The sequence below is a fragment of the Tinamus guttatus genome, unplaced genomic scaffold, assembly GCF_059628265.1.
Source record: "Tinamus guttatus ecotype Peru unplaced genomic scaffold, ASM5962826v1 Tinamus_guttatus_pri_ptg000215l, whole genome shotgun sequence".
Lineage (NCBI taxonomy): Eukaryota > Metazoa > Chordata > Aves > Tinamiformes > Tinamidae > Tinamus > Tinamus guttatus.
The window spans coordinates 855,812-878,641 of NW_028288749.1; positions in this window are offsets into that span (position 1 = coordinate 855,812).

Genomic DNA, 22,830 nt, shown 5'->3' on the forward strand with positions numbered 1-22,830 from the left:
TTCATGGTTAGTCATGGGGTGCCAACAAGGTGCACTGGTTTTCATGTGCCACCAACTTTGGAGGGGTTACATTAACTCACAAAATGTTAATATTCAACCACTTGGTCATTAGCAAATAGATGATATTTAACTTGTATCTCTACTTTATATTTTATTGCAATATTCCTCAGAATTTGTTATTGTAGTTGAGGAGTTTAGAAGGAAACACAGCTATTGCTTTCTTATCTTGAGTAACTGTAAGATTGCATGGCTTTGTCACCTGCTTTTTCCCAATTGGCATTGTTTTTTCAGAGCCCACATCCAGCAAAATCTGAAATTATTCTAGAAAACCATCTTCTGAAATGCATTGGTGGGGGGATGGGTTATGCCCCATGGATGCTTCTGTTTGTGAGTGTTATTTAGGGGAATATCTTATTTCCAAGGAAACAACATACATATATTCATCAGTTTCTACCAAGTTCACTGTCAATGCCAGATAAACTTGAAAATATTTATCTTCTGTTTTATCGAGATAAAAAAGTCAAGAGCCTGTTTGGAAGGCTGTCTGTAAGAGACAAATATGATTAAAACCAACTTTATTTCTGAGGTGTTATTTAATACCTGAGGGGGAATGAACTGAAGATGCATCTCAGCTACCACCACTCTACCTCCTGGATACAGCTTCTCAGAGGCATTTTTTGGAGGCAGTTATTAGCCTAAATCTTGCAAAATGAAGAAATTGCCACTTGTTTGTCACTGACTAGTTATAGATATGAGGTTCTCTGGATACCAAACCTCTGCTCCTCTTCCCGCTGGTAGAAGAGGTCTCTTAAACTTCAGCTGTGATGGTCTCTTCACCCCATACATGGGGCAAGAAATATTTTTAGCTGGTTTGGTTTTGTGATATTTTGCAAACTGAGCATCATAACTCAGGAAATAATTACCTAATTATTAAAAACATAATTAAATATATAGTATTCTATTGTGTAGTAGCCTCTATTGTTTGATTTTTCTGTCTTGTTATGAAAAACATAGATATTGCATTAAGTGGACTGTTCCCTATCTTTCTTAATATTGTTAGTTTTAGTGATGATGGCATCATATCTAGTAAAGAATGAATTCCCTGAACTTCAGAATCTCTTAGAGGACAACATAAACACATTAATTAACTTCATTTATTTTCTGGTAATGGACTGCTAAAGTTTTAAGTGTTCTGTATTTCCACTTGAATTACTGGGTTTCAAAAAACACCCTCTGAAATTATACACGAAACACTTCACTTGTGTTACAAATATGTCAGAAGAGTACTGGAGAGAGCTGTCATAAAGTTGCCAGAGTATAAGACAGTGCGTGCACTAGTACTTGACATATTTAGTCTTCTAAAATAGTGCCTATTTCATTGCTTTCACAAAGAAAAATCAGTGGGATACAGTTTGCCTCCCTGAAGTCCTTCATTTCTGTGTGACCTCTCTGTAATGTTTAGTAAAGCAAAGGAAAACAAGCTGAAAACTGCCTGGGCTTTTATTTTTGAGTCAGCCAAGCACAGGAAGCAAAGGATTTGAAATATGCATTATAACCTTGATCATTTACAGAAAGAGGTTGTCATCTTTCTTGGAACTGCAGATTAAGATGCAGATTTTCTTGGCAAGGGTTGCTTAGTGAAACATTCCGTGATAAAAAGGCCTATCATCATTCATAGGACATGAAAGCTTGAAAATTATTAATTTACTTTCCTAACTTCTGTAATTTGATTTATAATTGCTCGTTGTGTTTAAAAGGACAATCCAGTAGCTACAGCTTCGTAGTACAGGTTTGCAGAAAAAAAAAATACAACTGACCTATAAGTATTGCAAATTTCTACAGCCCCAGGTCTGATCACACTGCTGAAACATAGGGAGATCCATCTCTATGTGTCTTTAAAGAACAATTATGCAGAATAGATAAAAAAAAAAAAAGGGAAATAGTGGGAAAACTTGCAAACTTGTATCCTGGTACTCATGATTTTAGAACATAATACTCTCCATATGGTCTTCGTTTTATTTTTCCATATAGCATATTATACTTTTCAGAGCAGTTTCATACTGCTTATACTGTGTTTTAACAGATCCAAGGTGTAATTCAAGTCAATAATTGCTATAAATTATCAAAATTATTCTAAATAACCAATGTGTGATGCTCTGTGTATCCAGCGTATGTGAAGTATTTCTATAGCATATTAAGTGTATTGGAAAAAAGAACATGAAGAGAAGACAACAGTTTGACCCCTCCTCGTCTCTTTCAGAATGAACTGTACTCTCCAGAGAAAAGAAATTAGATTTATTTTGCAAACAATAAAAGCCTATTCAGAATACACATTAATCTCATGTTTATGAATAGACTGCAATTCAGAGGTATGAATATATTGGCAACTTTCTTTCCGTTTTGTTTCACTGAAAAAAGACAAATATGAAGGTCTCCATATTTCCCTGTGTTTTCCATTTAGCAAATACAGATTTTTTTCCACTTTAGGTGGATTTTGTAATACAGCTCGTCTCAGACCAGTGGTTGATCAAATAACAACACACCTCTCTTGTAAAAGCATTTGTATTCTCATAGCGAATATTTGTCACAATAACTATACGATTAGTTAATTATAGATGTAAGACTTACTAACATTAGATTTCATGAGGGCTTCAAATTATGAATAAAAGAGTAATTAATATGATTGGTATATCTATATAAAATTATTCTTTGAAATTGTTTCTTTTTATTATAACAATAAAACAAGGCATAAAAGAACAACTCCCTTAGATATTTTATAGCATGCCTTAACACTTTTATGCCTTATTATTTCTGAAAACTCTGATTCAGCATTATATAATGACAATGTTTATGGTCTTGTCTTTGGCTTTTTCTACTTTTTAATGGCCGGAGAAGAAATTTTAAAATAAAAACAACAAAACCTTCCTTTTTTAACAGAAGATAATCAGATAATCAGTTCAGTACACAGAAATAAGAGAAGTATTCTCCGGTTTTAACTATTAACCTGCGGAACCATTTGAATTTTAAGCAACCTGTTAAGGTTTTCAGAAGTTAATATTGGCACAGGCTTTGGTTTCCTGACGGGCACCTTCCTCTCCCTCTGTCCCCCCAAGCATCTGGACTAACGGTTTTCACAGTGTTCACTCACAACTCACAACAGTAAAACACAATTTCTAACACAGCAAAGACATCAGACGTTATTTTATAAGCAAAAACTTGCTCATTTGTGCTCTCTCACAAAAATCCTTCCCTGTCTTTATCCTTGTATATCAGACTCAGTGAAAAAAGAGAAAATACTTATGATTTTGTTTGATTTCATTCCACTCACTTCACTTTTCCAAGTTTGCAGCTCTTTGATATATTCTGAAATATCTTAAATAGTGGAGAAGATAAACAAACCTGTCACAAAGGAAAAACCGATAGTAATGACGGTTTAGGCTTCCATAATTTAGCCTGCCCTATGGATATTAAAATAAATATAAAAATAGAAGGCCCCATCTGCTTCCTTTGTTCTGAGCCTTTAGCCAGACAAAATTTCTCTTACAAAGAAATATTTTGGAATGATTTCATTTGGAGCATTCCTGGAGTCAGTGAGAGCATTGTCTGCAAAGAAATAAGGCTCATTCTACAGCAAGAACAACTGCATCCGCCTCAAATTGAAACAAACTGGTCGTGTTTCTATAAAGATGAAAGTATAGAATGACTTGGACAGGCCTCCCTAGCACAAAGTTATCTTGCCCACTTGTTATCATCTTCCCAAATCCACGGGGAGCTTCCCCTAATTAGTGTATCCATGGTATACGCACTCTGCTGTCCTGAGGTAACACGATATATATCATCAAAGTGCCCAAAATACGCAGCTACATGGGAGAAAAATTGCTTTTGCCTGTGAAACTTCTTTGCTCTTTGGTTGAATGTGTGAAGGCCAGCCCACAGTCCATAATTCCAAAATTTTCCAGAAAGAATAATCTGACAGAAGGATCGCTTCATATGATATAGTTTATCCAGAGAAACCTTTCTTTCTTTTAATAAAAATAACATTTACACAGAACCGTAGAAGTGAGAATATAGATTTGCATAGATCTTTGCACTTTGCAGCAGCGTCATGCTGCAAATAGACCAGATTCTTTTTCAATATGGAAAGTAAAAGGCAGTATCTTCAAGGAAAGAGAGCATGGGATTTACTGACTGCTCTTATCTAACCTCCGGCTGAGCTGAAAACAGGGAAAAGCCGCTATATGAAGCTCTCTCCAAAGCTCTTGGTTGACTCCTCAGTTAAAAATATATGGATAGATTTGAAAGCGGAGAAACTTTGCACAAGCTGTTGCAATCTTGCAGAAGCTACTCAGCATTTTTCAGAAGGATCTATAGCTAGAAATCTTTATTTTCTTGATCAATTTGGCATATGAGACTGGGTGATTATGTAAAAACAGAGCAATCTTATACTGTAATATGGCAAATGTGACAATGTTTTTGGAAGGATCCTACAATCACGGGATAATGCAGATTGGAAGGGACCTCTGGAAGTTTCTAGTCCAACCTTCTGCCCAAAACCCAAGTTGCTCAGGGCTTTATCCAGGCAGATCTTCAAAACTTCCAAGAATGGAGATGCTGCATCCTCTCTTATCCTTCTCCTTCTTCCTTCATCGTTACTGCTGTTCCTTATATAACATCAGTAACAGATTTGGACAGAGCATTTTCAATATTTTTTAGTTCAAATTCCCTGTTTCATCAAAACCCAAATATTTCAACAAACTGTACTCATGTCTATTGCCATTTACCCTGAGGAAAAATATGTTACCAAAGATAAAGAAATCGAAACGTGAATGTTTTAAAATTGTATTAAAATGATTAATAATTATGGTGGTAATTGGTAGAAAGACATTTCTTTAAAGCTCTGTGAGGTGCACGCTCTGCATACTCCCCAAATTTTTAATATATGAAGGAAGCAAATAGCTGATAAAATTAATAAAAGAAGATCACCTTCTGCAATGCCTTGGAATAGAGGCAGCAAGTATTAGTGTTACAGTACCCTACATGGCCATGGACCCGTTACTGCTTTCTGCTTGTGCCCTGTGTTGGGGATCTGTTTGAATTGTCCTGACCACAGGGAAGCAGTAGGAAAAAGGGACGCGAGGAACGCACGGAAGATTTAGTAGTTCCCAGAATGGAGAAAACCAATAGCTTTGACCTCTGCAGCTTCTCAAGGCAATACAAAGAGGAGGACCTGGTGACATAGCGAATTTTTGTAACCTCAGGTGAATGGTATTATGATCTGAATGAGGCCTGTGCTCCACAGCAGAAAATCTGGATTCTGACCCTCTGCCCATCATGAATGATGTTCTAAGCCCAAGGAAATGTAATAGCCTAGAGTAGAAAATTCCACAACTCAGTTTTCAGCTTCCAGGAAAAAATCAGCCTCTTCTGCTGGTATAATGTCTTGTCTGAGATTATGTACAGAGGTTATGTGCATTTGCATTTTCTCTTGCAGTATTCTTTATGAGAAAAAGTGGTTTTGCTCTTCTTCCTATGTTTTTTTCAAGTAGACCTAATATGTTTACCCACAAATAAATTTGTTAAATTAAAAAAATTGAATCTAAACTTCTAAAGAACAGTTAACCCTCTCTTAAGAGGGTTAGAGAGCTATAAGGAGATAAGGAGATCCTGTTGCATGGAAGTAGAATGGCCTTCGAAAGTCTCATCACTATTAAACTGTAGAAATGACTGACCCCTGTCAATACAATTCTATCAAAAATAGCTCTTCATAAAGTCTGAGTTTCAGATGGAAAAATTGGGAAGACAAGTTTTCTTCACAGTCCTATGATTATTTTCTTATACCTGCAGTCAAGCCTTTTCATAATTTTCTGACTTGTCACAGAAAAAATGACATTGCTGTGAGTTTGTGGAACTGCAATGGTTGGATGCTTGTAATGAATAAAACAAAAAAAAATTTTCGATGAGGGAGACTTGACTGATCCAGTCTACCTGGGTTTTCAACGTCTGTCAGTGAGGGATCTCTTCAAAGCGCTTTAAAATTCTTACAAAGCCAAGCATCAGAAGATGGGTAGGAAGAAGAGACAAAACAAGACAAGACGAGACAAGAGGATACATTAAAAACAGTAAATAACTACTGGAGGTTCAGGCAGAATTTGTGCTGCTACCTGCTCAGCAAATTCCCAAATGGAGAATGAATAGTGAAAAGTTTCATTTTAGTGAAAACTTTTCATTTCATTTGATGTCAAAACTTTGTAGCTGATACACATTTATCTACAGTAGTGAAGCTCGGTCTGACTATTCTGGAAAAGAGATGTCTGAGTCAGAGAGATTAGGAAGTCAGGAGGAGTGGAGAGGAGGTAAAAGACGAGTGCTCTGGCTCTGCAGTGCAGATGGAAGTTGTGTTTTCACCCTGGCTATGTGAAGGCAGTCCTTGAAACAGCTCGTAGTTAGAGCTGGGGAAAACAAATTAATTCTTATCAAATATGGAGCCACTTCTTGATGTCTTGGGTCTATTAGGGACACCGAGGAGCTTGGCAGAGTCATCCATGGGGCATCGCTCTGGTCACCCTCGTCTTGCACCTTCGTCACTCATGAGTTTTGTCACTGGAAGACGAGATCTAGGAGGAGATGAACTTGATTTCGAGTCTGTATGACTTTCCTTATCACCCCTTCATAACGTAGGTCATAAGATCAGGAGTACTTAGAGAGTAGAGGATCAGAATTAATTCTGATTCATTATTTCAGTCTGATCTGAAATAAGTGCCTGAGCCAAGACTAACTACTGTGCTGATGTGCGACTTCTTCTCTGTGTTCAATCAAAAATGTGAAATGCCTGTTCTTGTTTCATCTTGAAAATCTATTCCAGAGAAGTGGTGTCTAAAACTTGCCAATAGCGTGATGCTTATTTTCCAGGCAGTTTTTCTTCCCTGCCCTCCTATTAGTTTGTTAGTTCTTCCACTTTGTAAACAAATGATAGCAAACTGATTTTCAAAAAGACATCTGAATAAATGCAGTTGGAAGTGAAATGCCTCGTACAAATCCCCGAGTAAGCGAACACAGACAGAAGCTGAGTTCTCATTACAAAAACAAAAGGTGTCTTTATTCCTAGATGATAATTCCAGTATTAATAACAGCTCTTCCCTGTTCCATACAAATGCAGCAAATCAGGTGTATTTATCCATTTCTCTTGTTAACACTTTCTACATTCTTTCCATTTAGTAAGTGCTGCCTCATACAAAAAAACTATAGAGCTCAGCACATCTGAATTTCTGATATACTGTAATTCTAGCTCATAACTTGCAATGGTGCACAATTTCATCCCTGTTTTGCAAGAGTCTGTGTGGATTTGAGGCTATAGAGAACAAAATAATTTACATTCCCCAAAATAATTTAATTGAGAGAAAGAAGTATGTTTTCCATAGAAGAATAGAATGATCCTGCCTAGATCTGGTTGGAAAAAATACTGAGGATCATTCTAGTTACCCTTTTGCAACATTAAAAAAAAAAAAAACTCCTTCAGAAGTGCTGGTATGGAGCACCAGGATTTTTACCTTCAGTGTTAGATAAAACAGTATTCAAAATTGAGAAACAGACAGAAAGTGGAGTTACTTAAACTTACCAAAATAAATAATTGTTCTGAAAGCAAATTCAATAGGACAGCACGCAAAAACTGAAAAACTTACGGATGGCTGAAGCTAAGCCAAAAGTTTTTTATCCTTCATTCTATAAAATGTAGTGTCTGCCAAAAATACATTTGAGTGCTATTGTTTCTGTGTTACAAGATATGGAATATCCTTTTGTAAAGGTGAGAATATTGAGCGGGTTAGCAGTACATAAAATATTCAGAAATCTTGCATTCACGTGCATCATGAGCTTCGTGTAGCATTGAATGCTTTTTGTGTCTCCTTTCAAATAGTAGCAGCATTTTGCATAGCATATTCTGAGTGACGGGACAAAATCTTGATACACTATACACACTGAAAAACAATACGCCTTTTATTGGAAGCATAAATTCTATTTTACCCATATCTCTGTGGGAATTATTAACAGGAAACAAAGAATATATTTTTTTAATTGTCTCTTCTATTAAAAAATCTACTTGCAAGTCTGTGATGTCTCCAAGAACATGCAATATTCATTCATCTTCAGCAGAATCAAGGTGGATCCACAAGTTCATGTCAGAGTTAAATGCTACTGAGTTGATACTGCCTGAGCCAGGGATACCACTGCTAACAACCAAGCAAGCAGTCAACCCATTTTTCCATGAAAAGGCATTCCCAATTCTTAGTTTGTATTTGCAAATATCATCTGTGTTCTGGCTGCATTAAGGTCCTATGCATTTAAAAACATATGTAATTTGAATATTTAACAGGAAAAGTAGGAAGCATCTCCTTCATAATGAAGGAAAGGAACTTGTAAGAGATAATGTTGCCATTAATGCTGCCTAATTAGAGACCCATTTAAAAAAATAATCTCCTGTGCTAATTTATCATGGAAAGTTAATAGAGTTCTAAGTTGAGACAAAAACAGTTCTTTGGGGTTTTATAAATGTTCTTGTCTGAGTTAAACATTTCTATTATTCACAGAAATTACTTCCTTAGAAATGCATTTAATTTTTTGTTATCTGCATAAGGGGTTTATTATATTTTTCATCATTGTAGGCTTTATAAAAATATTTTCTTTTAGATATACTGGTATCTTACCTTATTTCCAATCAATTTCAAAGCTGCTCTGTTCCTTTATAGATGACAGGGATTAGTCTCACAATGTGTAATGGCAGTTTAACTTCATTTGCAGTTTTTCATTCTTCATATTAGCTCCGTGACAAAACATCATTTTATTTTCCCACTTTGAATGTCGGGATTCTTCTCTTCAAACCCCTTCTGACCTGGCCTGTAGTGCTCTCCAGGTCTGAGCGAGCTGCCAAACTATCTTCTGTGGCATTTGAAGGTAACAGCTACACTTTGCTAGCTGAAGAGGACAGAAATTGCTCTGAAAGGTTTTCAAAATAAAAGACAAAGTTCAGTTTTGCTGAGGTGGAAGGACAGTATTTAGGTTACGTGGCTGATGACTTACCTCTGTAAACACAAAAGCTGCAAGGATCAGAAGTAGAAATACCAGGAGGAACTGAAGAGACCTAATGGGTGAAAATGAGAGCCTTGTCTCAGAGGAATCCTTGGATGGGCTCATTCCAGCCTCCTCTGAGAGCACCATGGATCACCTTTACATAGTTGATCCTGTCCCATATGCCTGAATAACAACTTTTCTTAACGCTGCCCATTATTCTAGCTTGGCTCCAAGTGTGTATGTTCAAATGCTAGTTCTGCTATGTGTTCTTACATTAGAAATATATTTCCCTGCAGCCAGAACTAGCTTTGCTGCCATAGGCAGGTTAGAAAATGTCCAGCCATTTCCACAAAGAAGATGCAGCGAACATTCGCATTCCTCTACAAGGAGCACTTGCCCGGTTAGTTGTGCCCTTCTGGATGTAGAAAAGGTAAACTCAGCTGAGGAGGAGCAAAAACTGAACACTCAGCTGCAGTAACAGAGTTTAGAGTAAATGAACAGACTATTAACGTGTTTTATTAGGCACTTTATCTCCCATATCTGCTCATTACCATGTCACTACCAGGGCTTTTTGCTCTGGCTTATCTGCCAGTTTTCCTTATCTGCTACACTCAAATAAGCCAAGATAAGAAAGACCCGGAGCAGAGGTCAGACGTGTAGATGGGGATAGCCTGGGCTGGAGCTGGCAGAGCTTCTGGCAGAAGACATTTATCTCCATCCTCGAACTTGCTGCTGTAAACGTATATAGGTCTAGAGGACACTTCAGTCCAATTTAATAGGCACAGAATTTGCTGAATCTGGCTGCTCATCAGAGCTCTGTGGTCCTCCCATGTATCTGCCCACTAGCAGCATCTGCACTAGGGAGTGGCGAACTATATTCAAAATATTCTCTTCAGTTGCTTGCTGTATGCGGATGAAAGAAAAATCCCAAGTCAGTGAAATTGTAAGAATTAAACATAAAAATGGGTTTTCATCCTCCTCCTCTGAAGATATACTAGTAGTTGCACAGCTTATAACGCAACCCACACAAATATGGCATTCAGCAAACACTAGAGACCAAATTCTAAAGCTTTTCTTAGTTGTTTTAGTAAGATCTTCTGTAATAATTACTTAATGGAAAGAAATCCTAAGCTCTAGCTACTATTTGATAATTACTTTCTAGTTTGTATATGTCAAAAACACAGTAAATATCTTAGCAATGCCATAACCCTCCAAGCTGCAAATTAGCAATAAAATGGTCTTAAGAGCCTGATTAAAAACATTGACACCCATAATTTCCGGTACTTTGCATAATAGTTTATAAGTCTTTATTAAGCCTGTAATGAGTAAATCAAAAGTGCTGTTCTCAGGTGGATGAGGAACAAAATACCGGGGGGAATGTTTGGTTTTCAAAATAACTTTTCCTTAAGTAACTATAAGCATTTAAATGAGTGAGGATGTTCGTGGAATAACAATAATGTTGCTCAGTAAGTCTGGCAGTTAGGGCATCAGAAGGGGATCAGAAAGTAGGTTCTCACATTTCATTTCATCACATTAAACAAAGGGTTAAAATAAGCTGAACATTCTAATTGTGGCTTACTTGATGGCTGCATTCTTGCCTTTGATGTTTTTATTAGATTTTAGGACACAGAGGGCAGTACCAACGTACCAAGCTGTGTCACTCTGGAGCAGCCTCTCCTTCCTCTCCTTCCTCTCCCTTTCCGTGCCGCAAGCAGTCAGATGCAGTGGAAAGTGTATCTGCCCTGCTGGTTATTTGCACTGCCTCTAATCCATAGCCTTATTAGTGGGAAACAAAGGGAAAGTAATGTCTGAGGGGACTCTGTCATTACCTGCCCTAGCCTATTTTCAGCTACCATCACTTATTTCAGCCCCTCTGATACCTCCCTTGCAACAAGACTGGGCCTGCAACCTGATAACTGCTCCAGCTCTGGGTTGGCGTGGCAAAAAACATGCCTTAACCTAGCCATAGGGCTGCAAAGTCCGTTTCTGAAAGGAGTTGTGGTGCTTGCAGCTCTGCGTGTTCTTGTTGCGTGTTTAACTGTAGCAGTGCGTTCTTCGCTCTGGCAGGCAGCGTGTGTTCGTTGTGGAGGACATCGCGGAGTCCCGCTGACGGTCTGTCATTGCAGGGGAGTGGCGCAGAACGTGGCTCTTCAAACATTTATACAGCCTACCCGCTTCGAATAAATACTTGAAAGGGAATATCCTTGTCATCAATGTTTAACTTGATCAGAAAAACAGATACATTTTAATCTGCATGTTATAGTGTCCTTTTGATCGGACAGGTAACCAGGGGTATGATGTAAGTGCAAATAGGAAAAATACTTAAATGAAAACAGTAAGTAAGTATAGCATTCATAGATGCTAGAGGAGTTACATCTATGTAGAGATACCTCTGTGTGTGTATATACATATACATTCACACACATATAAATATATATATCTAGGCCATATAAAATATATTATATATATATACATATATATAAGATACATATACATAAATATATACATATATATGTTTTCTATATATATATATACACACACACATATACATATATTTCAATGTATATATTTAGGGGTTCCTGGCCCTTAGGATACCAGCAACCCCTCAGAGGACATTCAGAGATCCCATGAGGTTTGAATGTGGCAAAACAGTGACCCTCTTTGGGGCAAGTGGCCTGTCCCGCTGCAGGAAGCCAAAATGCAGGGCCGTGCAGAGAGATTGTGGTGCTGAGATATCAGAAGAAAGGAAAGGAAGCCAAAGTTCAGGCCAGGTCAGTTCAATATTCTTAATTCCCCACAGTGGTGTTTGGTGGAAGTTGTTTTTCTCACCGATTTTTTCATTAGCATATTTCCTAATAGCAATAGAAGTAACTGAAATAATGGAGGATTTTATGTATGCCCATGGAGTACCTTGACTTCGTTTCTAAGAGGAAGAAAAAAAAAGTAATTAACTGTTTAATATTGCTTTTGTTATTTCCTTTATGATGTGCATAATCGCCGTGCTGATTTTTAATTAAGCATGTATTTTGTGAAATATGTCACATCAATAACCCTAGCGAGCCCTACTTTTAATAACCATTCATCATTCGCTTAGTAGGTGCAAAGGGCAGGGGGAACAATTCCTGGAACGGGCCCATCTGGAGGGAGCAGAGCACAGGAGGCATCAGGGATCTCACTGAGTGCTTCAATGCATCGACGAGTCGCTGGGCCCCTGCTTTACCAGATCAGACACATTTACTGTGGTCCTTATTCGCTGCTACGTCAAACAACGTCCTAATTCTTTCTGGCAGTTCAATCTTAGGTACCACTTCAGGCAGTTCATAAACTAAACATTTTATGCTTGCTGTGTTTTTCTTTCCTTTTTTCTTTTTATGTTTCCTGCTTTGTAATAATACTGTAATTCACTAAGGAAACAGGAGTTGTGGGTAGAGTTGACTGATCAGACATGTAGATGCGGTATCTATTAGACTTTGTGCTTCTGGGTTGCATGCCAAATATTAAGATGGACAGATAAATTATCTGCACTTAATGAGAACAAAGTATTTTTCTTAATACAATAAACAACTTTTGTGTTCAATATGCTGGAGAATTATTTTTATTTTCCAGTGCCATTCAACTCAGAAGGTCTTATGCACAGAGAAGCTAGCATGGGGGCACCAGTGATTCATCTTTATTTAACCATTTAAATTAACTCTTTTGTATATTTTATCTATGTGACATTTTGTATTCAACATCATATAAAATGATTGAATCCTCAAGACTTTTGAGTGGACCAAACTAGTGGAAAGTCATGCGATTCTGTAAGGTCCATGCAACAAACTGGTCATGGCAGCAGACGGGCAGGAATTTCTTTGGCCGAGAGAATCCCCCTGAGACGCGGAGAAGGAGCGAGTCAGATGCGTGGTGGCAGCATGGCCGGCGTTAAGGGCCATTTGAAGGAAGCTCTGCCAGGGCTGTTATGTTGGGCAGGTCCAGGTTGTCTGTCACAAGAAGTCCTTCAAATTGTCTTCAGTTTGGGAAAAAAAAAATGCATGATATTGTCATAGATCTGGCTGTAAAAAAGCTATATAATCCAGGTAGATTTTTTTTTTAATTTTTTATCCAAAGGGGCTGAGAGCTGATTCTGGGACTAAATGACCTGGAAGTTGTAGCTGCTCTTCACCTCTGCTTTGTGACTGGTGACACTTTTTGGGACACAATTATTCCATATGCAAAAAATGCTGATCCTTAGAAAACAAAGCCGTGGGAATCAATTCCCTTGAAGCGATTTGCAGAACCATTCACAGAGAGGTGATGGGAAATCGCTGTGAATTCTGGAGGGCTGTAACAGGGCTCCCGGTGCTAAGGAGGCACCTACAATTGCTCTGCTCCTGAATATTCCTCCCCGAGCCTTTTTGCTTCTGCCATAAGTGGTATGAAGAGCTGATAGAGTAACAACTCTGCTTTGGCAGGGATTGATGGTTGTTCAGCCTTTTGGTTAATTGCCGATGCCTCTGGGAATAGTGTGGCTCAGAATTAATGTCTTCTTGCCTTCTCATCTCGTTCATAGTACCTGTTATTTTATAGCTTATCCCATTCATGTCTAAATATCTAGTTTTGCATATCTAAATAACTGGCAATTTACCTCCTGCAACATGAAAGTCTCCAAATTGTATTGAAAAGTTTTTCTCTGGTTTCCCTCCACTACTGTCCCTCTCTAATTAAGAGAAAATCAATTTTCATAACTCAGGTGTTTAATTGTAAAACTCTGGAACACACGGTTCAAATATAGTCTCATGTGTACCATGAGGAAGAAGTTTTGATGCTGATTTAGAGAGTAGGGGCAAAATGGAGTTAAAAAATATCTTGTGAGTTTGCATTAGCCGACTCAACCAGTTAATTAAGGTTAAAGTAGCCTGAAGATAAGGGGAGGAGATCAGCTTCATTTTGAAAATCAAAGGGATTTGAGTTCTCAATTATACTTGATAGTTTTTGCAATCAGAAACTTAGTTTTAAAGCGTGGCAATTTATGAAATAGGAACTTGTCTAGTAGGGCCACGTCACCTGATGAGCAACATATTGCTGTGGATGGGCGGAAGGTAATGAAGTTGGTGGAGTGCTTTTGCTGTCATTCCTGCTGCATGTACATCCCACCTCTAAAAAGTATCGAAGAAAGGAAGTTATTGGTGTAAGTGTTGTTATGGACAATGTTTGTATACGGCAAAATAGGAAAACTGAGTATACTTTGATAATATTCCATTATGTCTGTAACAACATATGGCAAAAGCTCTTTAAAACCCATTTCAGCTGTAGAAAGCATTCAATAAGCAAAATTACTTGCAAAAGAAAAAGGTTGAAAGTGTTTCTCGTGCTAATTTTAAAAACAGTGACATGGGCCACTTGCAAAATCCAGGAACCCAGAAGCCTCAGCAGTTTAAATGAGTTTGGAGGACAGTGGCTCTTTTACCTCGTATCTTGTATTTGCAAGATCCTGAAACCTGTAAGAGCCGTCAGGATGGTGCGGATAACCCCCTGCTTTCCCTGGAACCTCCTGCTTTTCCTGGATGACGTGGACACACCGAAACAGAGCTGCTGCCTCTGCAAAATGCAACAACCTGCGTAACTCAAGATGTTCACCTAGCTCAACATGAAGCCTGTGGTCTGAAACGTGTATTTGAGCGCGGCAAATAAGAAGTCCTGTTTCGTACAAGACTTCTCTCTCTGCGGGAGATAATTCATCATGGGGTGGTTATGCAGAAATATTCCCAGCTGGATACAGAAAGTTCCCATGCAGGAAAAGCATCAATACTGCAATGGCCTTCACAGGCTGGAGAAATGGGCAAGAGGTGACAAGAAGCTGCTCCGTGGGAAAGTCCACCCACACACAAGGAAATTAGTGCATTTTTGGTTGGCTTTTTCTTTCACTTCATCGCACTTAGATGCTTTTCCGTAAATTAATGCATTTTGCTGACCCTTAAATGGTTTGTCCTAATAGTTTGTCCTAATTTATGTGTTCAGCTCTTGAGTTATTTAACCATTGCTTAGCATTTTTTACAGTTGCTTGGAAAGTGCCAAGTCAGGATCAGAAGACCAAATAGTAATCTAGATTTTCTAGTAATCTAGAAAAAAAATTCGTTAGAATCATAAAAACAAAGTGGTTTCCCTGAAAGTTTAGTTTTTATGAAAATTCACCTTCACCTGATAAACCTGCTCGAGCATTATTGTAGCCGAGTTATTTTGAAAAAAATGAGATGATTTAGTTTCTCTATTAGAATGAATGTTCCGAAATGTAAGCAAGCTTTAAAAGGCATTTGGATTGGATTTGGATTGGTCTATGCTAGCAGACAGGCTAATTGGTGACACGGCTCGTCCCCAAAGGTAGTACATGGTGTCAGTCTGTTAGAGGTTAAAGGACTCCTGAAAAGAAAGAGGCCTTTCATTCCTGCAGAAGCAGACAGATGGAAATGAAAATGGCTTTAAAAGTCTTGGAAACCCCAATCTCTGTTTTCTTTATTTTTAAAAAAGATCAGATTTGAAGCCATCTTCAGCTAAGTGGACGAGGCCTTTATTCATAAGCTCCATTTTCATTGTTGGGCCAGAGCAGGAATTCATGCTACGAATGTTAAAAGTTCCTTTGGAAATGATTGCTTTATATTTGAGTGTTTTACCCTGCCCGATTCATTTTTAAACTTGATGTAATATTTTGTAGGAGAATTAATTTGGTAGTTTTGTTTAAAAATAGAAAACTGAGAATTTTAATTATATTGCTAATTCTAAAATTGTCAGGAACCAGATAGATCTTCATTTACCATCAGTGGAAAAGCCGACATATTTTAAATGCTAACAATGTTACTGATATTTGGAGGAATTTTATTGCAGAAGTTGAAGAAAATACCAAGATGTGACAAGTTTTAACTTTTTATTCTGCATTATACTGTGCATCATCCATGGTTTTAAACAGCATTTAAATTAATATGGCACATGGATATTTTTAATGACCTCGCTGCTCAGAGCCTGCTACTTTTCCAATATTGTTTTCCTTTCCCTACGTTAGGTGCTTCTTACTGATTCCTACGGAACATCAAAAAATACCTTCTTAATCTGCACATATGTAAGGCTGGCACAGTCTAGTCGTATTCTTAATATATTATGTGACTTTTAGGAAAAAGTTGTGATACCTCTTACAGGGCTAGGACTGGATTAGATAGGATCTGTGTCTTCATTTTCACTTGTTCCTTCTCCCAGTGAAATTAGGCTGTATTTCCTGATTTTCCTTCCTTTTCCAGAGAATTAGTATGACACTCTTAGGGAAAAGTCCACATTCATGTAATTTGCCATGGTAGAATGATGTAATGCTTGTGACATATCCCCCTATTTGTAATTTGTCTTTTATCTTACAATTGGGAAGCAGCAAAGATTAGTTTGTAAAAAAATATTTTAAAGAAATGGAGCTTCATTAGATAAATTTAAAGAATAACTCAAATATAGAATGTGGATAATCAAAAGCTGAAATTAGATGAACTAAAACACCTCCTTTTAATGTGTTCTGATATATGGAAAAGGACAGATCCTTATGCATAAAAATCTTGCTAAATTTCCCAAACTTCCATTACTCATCCCAAGGGTTTCCAGAAATAATAGGTACAGTGAATATGATTTTTTTCCTAGAGAATGTTTTCCTTAATTAGTTTTAAGCAGCAATGTAGATGCTTTTATCTTAGATGAACTTACTTGTTAATCTCAAAAGATGATAAAAACCAAAGGTTTATCTTAAAAATCCTCCCAAAGTCCTATACTGCAAGATCTTTCCTTGAAGAGCAGGCAGTGGCTTCACTGACTTCTAGGCCGTTACCATCCTTTAAGCAGATAAATTCCCAACCCCTGGACAATCAACAAGTAGTTGATTGAAGTTGGATTTTTTGACTACACATTTCATGGCATCAGACACACTTTTTCCTCCTATTCAAACCGATCAAATAAAAGTTAAAATATTCATCTTAAGCTGCTTTGGTTGTCATAAATCTGACATTTCTTATATTTTCATTCAGATCATGTTGAAATTGCATTGTTGAATGGAAGCTGTAATTATTTAATAAAATTAATAAGGGAATAAATATTCCCAAGTTTATTAACTTCCTGAACAAATAAATTAATGCCTTGTATCCATTAGAGCTATTCATTTTTACATAAGGAATGACAGTAAAAGGAACCACAATGTAAATTAGCTTCCGCTTAAAGCCGATGCCTCAATTGCATTGTGTTCTTAGATAAGATCCTGGGTAGCAGAATTCAGAAGCAAAGATATCTACCTTATCAGCTCCTCAATCACCTGTGCCATGGCATTACATCTGGTAAAACTTTGAATGGCAACCCGAAATGCTTGTTGCAGCATATTGGTTAAGTTCAATGAAAAGGAAAATGTCTGCATTATCAAACAGTGCCTGAAGATAGGAACAGATCTGAACTGCAGAGAAGTGCAGATGATGTTCACCGCGCAGTGAATATTTGGGGAGTTTTGCTTTGGACTGGCTGATACTAAGCTGATACAGTGGACTGAGTGTCTACTAGTGTCTGCTGGTGTGCAGAGACTCTTGAAGAGCAGTTCTGATTAGAAGGAATTCTTCTCGAAATCAGTTGTAGCAGTTTTGCAGGGATTAGGGTGTTGGTTGCTTCTAAAAAGGTAGTTATTCTTCTTTTGGAGACTTGCTGTCCCTTATGAAAGCGCCTTGTACAGAATGGCAATAGGTAATGTTCAAAGCAGCCCCTGGGCATGCACTGAACAGCAAAGAAGCAATTGCAAACACTTTAGGAAGACTTAATAAACATTCCCCAAATCCACTTTGAGGGAAATTGGAAAAGGAGCATGTGGGAATAGGGCAGGCCTCCAGCAGAATGTAACCCGGGTTGATTCTGGGACTCAGGGTCATAACAGGCACCTCCAGCTGTGCAACCAGCTGCTGGCTCAGAGGATCCATCCCCTTCTCTTTGAGTCCTCCCTTCTCACCATCAGGATCAAGGAGAAAGCCTCCTGGCCGCCCAGGCCACCCCAAAGCCATGGAGATGTGCTTGCAATTTTCCAGGTCTCTCCTGACAGGTGTTTGCACACGGAGGTTAAAGCCTGTGTGTTAGGAAAGGTAACAACAAGATTAATTTGAGGCACACAAGTAATGCTTTGGGGAGGGCGCGTTTCTTCCTGGACAGGTACGTGGTGAGATGTGCTGTGCTTGTTCAATCTGCGCGTAGCCGGGAAGGCTGTTTATAGAGAAGGTAAAATAAAATCAACATCCTGTCCAGAGTAAGGTTGCTACTAACATCAAACTGTCTTTAGGTGGTTATAAGACACTTTCAGGGAAGATCATTAGAAGATAGATTTCTGCCCCAGGATATTTCTTTCATAAGATTCCAGCTTCTGAAGAGTATAAATCATAGCAAAATATGTAGCTCAAATGACTTAAGAGAATATTCATTTCTCTGTGTGTGTGGAGGGGAATGTGCTTTTTTTATTTTGTTTTGTTCTAAGTAGCTTCCTACTCTACCAGTCATCCTGTAAAAGCTTCTGTAAATAGCTTAATGCTCCCAGAAACAGGGGAGCTCACAATCTTGCCTTCCACAATCCATAAAAACCAATCATGGTGCTTGCTACTCAATAAGCTGTTTATTTATATAGAGATTTGCTAATTAATTCAATAAGCCATTTAGTATTTATTTACATTAAAGCATGTGCTTAAGCACCAGAAGGAATCCAAGTCCATTACTTATGGACTCTTTTAACTAGTGAACGGGTTTTTCTGCGTGGCTGGAAATGAATCCCACTAAATGAATCCCACTAAATGAATCCCACTGAAGAGCTGCTAGACATGCTCCACCTCTAGGGCGGGAGGCTGGAGAAATACAGAGACACTGACATGAGAAAACTGCGTTGTGAAGCTTGGAAACAATTTTGCTGGTTTGAGGAGAGCTTATTCCGTGTAGTGCTGCGACATCCAGAAGCAGCAAAGCTGTGCTGAACGCCTGTTGTGACGAAAAGCATTCAGGACTGCCCCATTAACTTGTACCCATGGTCATTTGCAGTAGTCAAAATAACACAACTCTTCACGTTTCAACTGTCACTGAATATAGTTCAGATATATCAAGGATAATTTTGAGTCACAGAGAAGCATGCTTGGTTGTAGCAATGCAGCAATGTGCTGTTTGGCGCTTACATATAAGTGGGTATCAGTTTTGCCAGTGTAAATCCAGCACAAAAAGATTTGCTCATAGCTTCTATAAACACATGTTAGTTGTGTTAAGAGTTTTTGACCTATTCTTTAGCAGACAAAGAAGATAGAGGAGCCAATTTGCAAAACCCTGGGCCCGGGGGACGCTTCTTGAGAGATGAAGCAAGGTGGAAAACATGCTTGAAGGCCTGAGGAAAGTGGGATTGCATCTGTGTGACCATCTGCTGCCAGGGCGCTGCATAGAGGAGCTGAGAGAAGACTAGGTGCTGCTGGGCAGCAAGGAGGAGCTTTTTGCTTTCTCTTCTGGGCCTGTTGTACCTTCTAGCCCTATTTAATGGGGAAAAAACTCAGAAGAAAATTCAGATGAAGGGAAACACCCTAAGTCTTGACTAATTTCTTGCATAAGACTATAAAGATTACATTAATCTTATGAGATCTTTAAAGGGGAGAGAACACCCAGGGTTAGAGGGTAAGGCCTGACCTAAGCCTTAGGTTCTGCCTTGCAATTAACTTATTAGTTTTCAAAGCTGGAAGAGATTTGCACACATCTGCATGGATGAGCAAAAACGACATGAAGTAGAGCACAGGACTATCTGCTCCTTCAAAAGAAGTGCTGGGTTTTTATTTGTAGTGTCAAATAATCATCATGTGGTCATCTAGCTGGTAAATCCAAGCTAAACTAAAGTAAATAAAGAAAAATCATATTAAATACCTCTAAAGAGGAGAAGAGAATGTTTCTTTCTACCTTGATTGATTATGTGCTAAAGTAATCACTCAATTTCATACCATCAAAAATCTCTTTAACCATACAGAAGAAGTTTCCTAACACAGATGGGTTTCTTAACTCATGGTCTCACAGAGCAGGAGACAGTGTCAGGAGGATGATGTAAAAGTTACGAGGATGAGCGAAGGCTGAAGTTGGAAGAGGGTATTAATATCATTCCTGCGTTGAACTGCACTGGGATGAGCCAGGTTGGGCCTCTCCTCGCTCTATGTTCAGCTGTTACCCGCTACGACTGGATGCGGCCGTGGCGCTTTTTGGCTTTCGTAGCTTGGGCCTCAGTTTGCTAGAGGAATCCTAGTATCATCCAATATTCCCTCCAGCACGAAGACCGGCACTGGAAGGAAGAGTGTTTTCTGTTTGTCACCAGTATTGCATAGAACGCAAAGATGACTTGCAGCCAGAGCGATTTATTTCTCGACGGTTTCTCATTCTCTCCTGTGTCACAGGCCCCGTGTAGCCATCAGCAGGTCGTTTTGCTTCTCTGTGCCTTGCTTGGCTAGTGTAACGTCAAGGCTAACGCCTTAATATGCACCTGAAATAGCTCTGTCAGTGAGTGGCCAGGGAAGAGTCCCTGGTTGTGTGCAACGGTTTATTTAAGGGCCATAAAAAAGACCATTTTATGACATAAATGGTAAACAGTTGCCAGTTGTTGATGATTGTTGTATGCCCTTTCATCCAAACTGTGTCTTTTGTAAATATAGGGGTACAGTTATCAATGACTATTAGTGTGCGTATTTTCCCCTTCCTAATCCTTACTATAGGCCTCGGGCCAGGTTTTTGACCAGCCTAACTGTGCTGCCAATGTGCTAGTGAAACTGGAGATTATCAGATGAGAGGCTGAAGAGGATTTATTACAGTAGATGTTTCAGCCTCAGCTTGTCTTTTGGGGGAATTTGTAAATGTTAACTGAAGAAATATTTTGTTAATCTTTTAAACTGTTGAATTTCCATGAGTTTCTTTCTGTGATGAACAGCTAGATAGGCAACTTGCTTCTGTAATGGCTCAAATGTACTTCTTTGAAATATCATCCCTCATGGTGTAAGAAATGGTCTCCTATTTCTTGGATTTGGAAATAAATTCTACTTAATGTTTTCATGGGCCAGCTGAGTAGGAAGATCAAAAGATTTATTCTGTTCTTTGTGAAGCTGGTGTTTGTACTAGAGAAAAGGAGGAAAGAGAGAATTCCTGGAGTTTGATTTGTAAGTTAGATGCTTGTTTGTATTACTGTATCCTTGCCATTTCTCTGCACTATTTGTAAGCAGTTTCACACACAAAAACTCCTTTCTTTTGTGTGTGAAACCACTGAATTCTGGCACATCCTGGTGTTGCAGGTGGGCTTAGCCTTGGGCCTGCCCCGTCACCATGAACCCCCCTGATGACACGCAAGGGTCTCCCTCAGCTCCCCATCCCTTAGGGAGCACTTGACCATTGCTGAGCCCTTGCAGAGAGCTTCTGCTGGGGACTTCATGTAATTAAATGCTACCAGGGTTTTGCCTATGTTGCTGTTTGGGTGCTCCCCCTTGGCCTCGGTGGGAGATGTGTCCACCAGGAAGGTGCAAGTGCAGCTGCAGCAACCGCAGCCATGACGCAGCATCGAGAACGGGTCACAGCCAAACGTGGGATGTTCAAGAAATAACTAGGCAGTGTCTTCAATGATTGTCTTTAACATAATGTTAAGGTTGTTCCCTCAAAGAGAAACAAGAAAAACAGAAACAGAGCGTCCCGATCCTCCAGTAGTACAGCATTTTACAGGAGAAGCTGAGCTGGTGCTCATTAGTTGGACTAACACACGGGGAAATTTATTGAAATTTTTGCTGCTGGTGCATTATACCCAGATGAAGATGTGAGGAGAATTCAGAAGGCACAAGGAGATATTCAGAAGGGCTAGGAAACGTGCCTGCCTCGATAGCACAGATGCCCTGAAACAGAGCAGTCTGCAGCCAGCCTGGGAGCACCATAGTTACGTTCATCATATGTGAGTACCTGTTCATCACAACAAGCATCAGCATCGCGGGATTTCTCTGCGTGTTCGTTTCCAAAGCCCAAGCCGAGACCCCTGACCCTTCTAGGTTTATTAATCGGGGTGCAATAACCAGCAGCTGCTGTGGGGATGTAGCCGGGAGCAGTGTGTTTTACACAAGGGTTTGGGCAGTGGGATCCCTAACGGGGCAAAGAAAGGAACGCCCTGAAGAAACTTGCTTGTTTTATCTGCAGCAGTTCAGTTATTGTGCTGATCTCTGTCTTGCAGATGAACCTGATCTATTGAATAATGTGGAAACTTCCTTTTCTTTTTTTTTTTTTTTTTTTAAATTGGGTCTTTTGCCACAGAGCAGTAGACCCAGGTACACTTTCTGATGGGCAAATAAAATAGTACTTTGGTAGTTCCAAATGTGAGTAACATTTGCTGGTCATATGTAGCATGTTTCAGTGTTATGGTGTTGGCTTTGACTTACCTCTATGTTTCAAGAGGAGATTTATTAAAAATACACTTGTGGAGAGTTTGGTGAAGCCAGTGCTGACTACACATGGTTGCATTTAGCTTCCACGCCTGGATTTCTTCCTCATTCTGAAGCATTTTCTTGTTCTTACCGAGGTCTTTGTTCCAGAGCTGTGTGTGAAGCATTTCAATTAAAATAAACCAAATAAAGTGTCCTTCGACACGCATCTGCCCACTGGAAGCTTTCACATTATTTCGGGTGTATTTTGAAGCATGAGTTTTCATCCCTTGTGTGTAGTCTGTTGGCGAGTCTAGCCGTTGTCTGTAAGTCACCAGTGAAAACCCCGCAT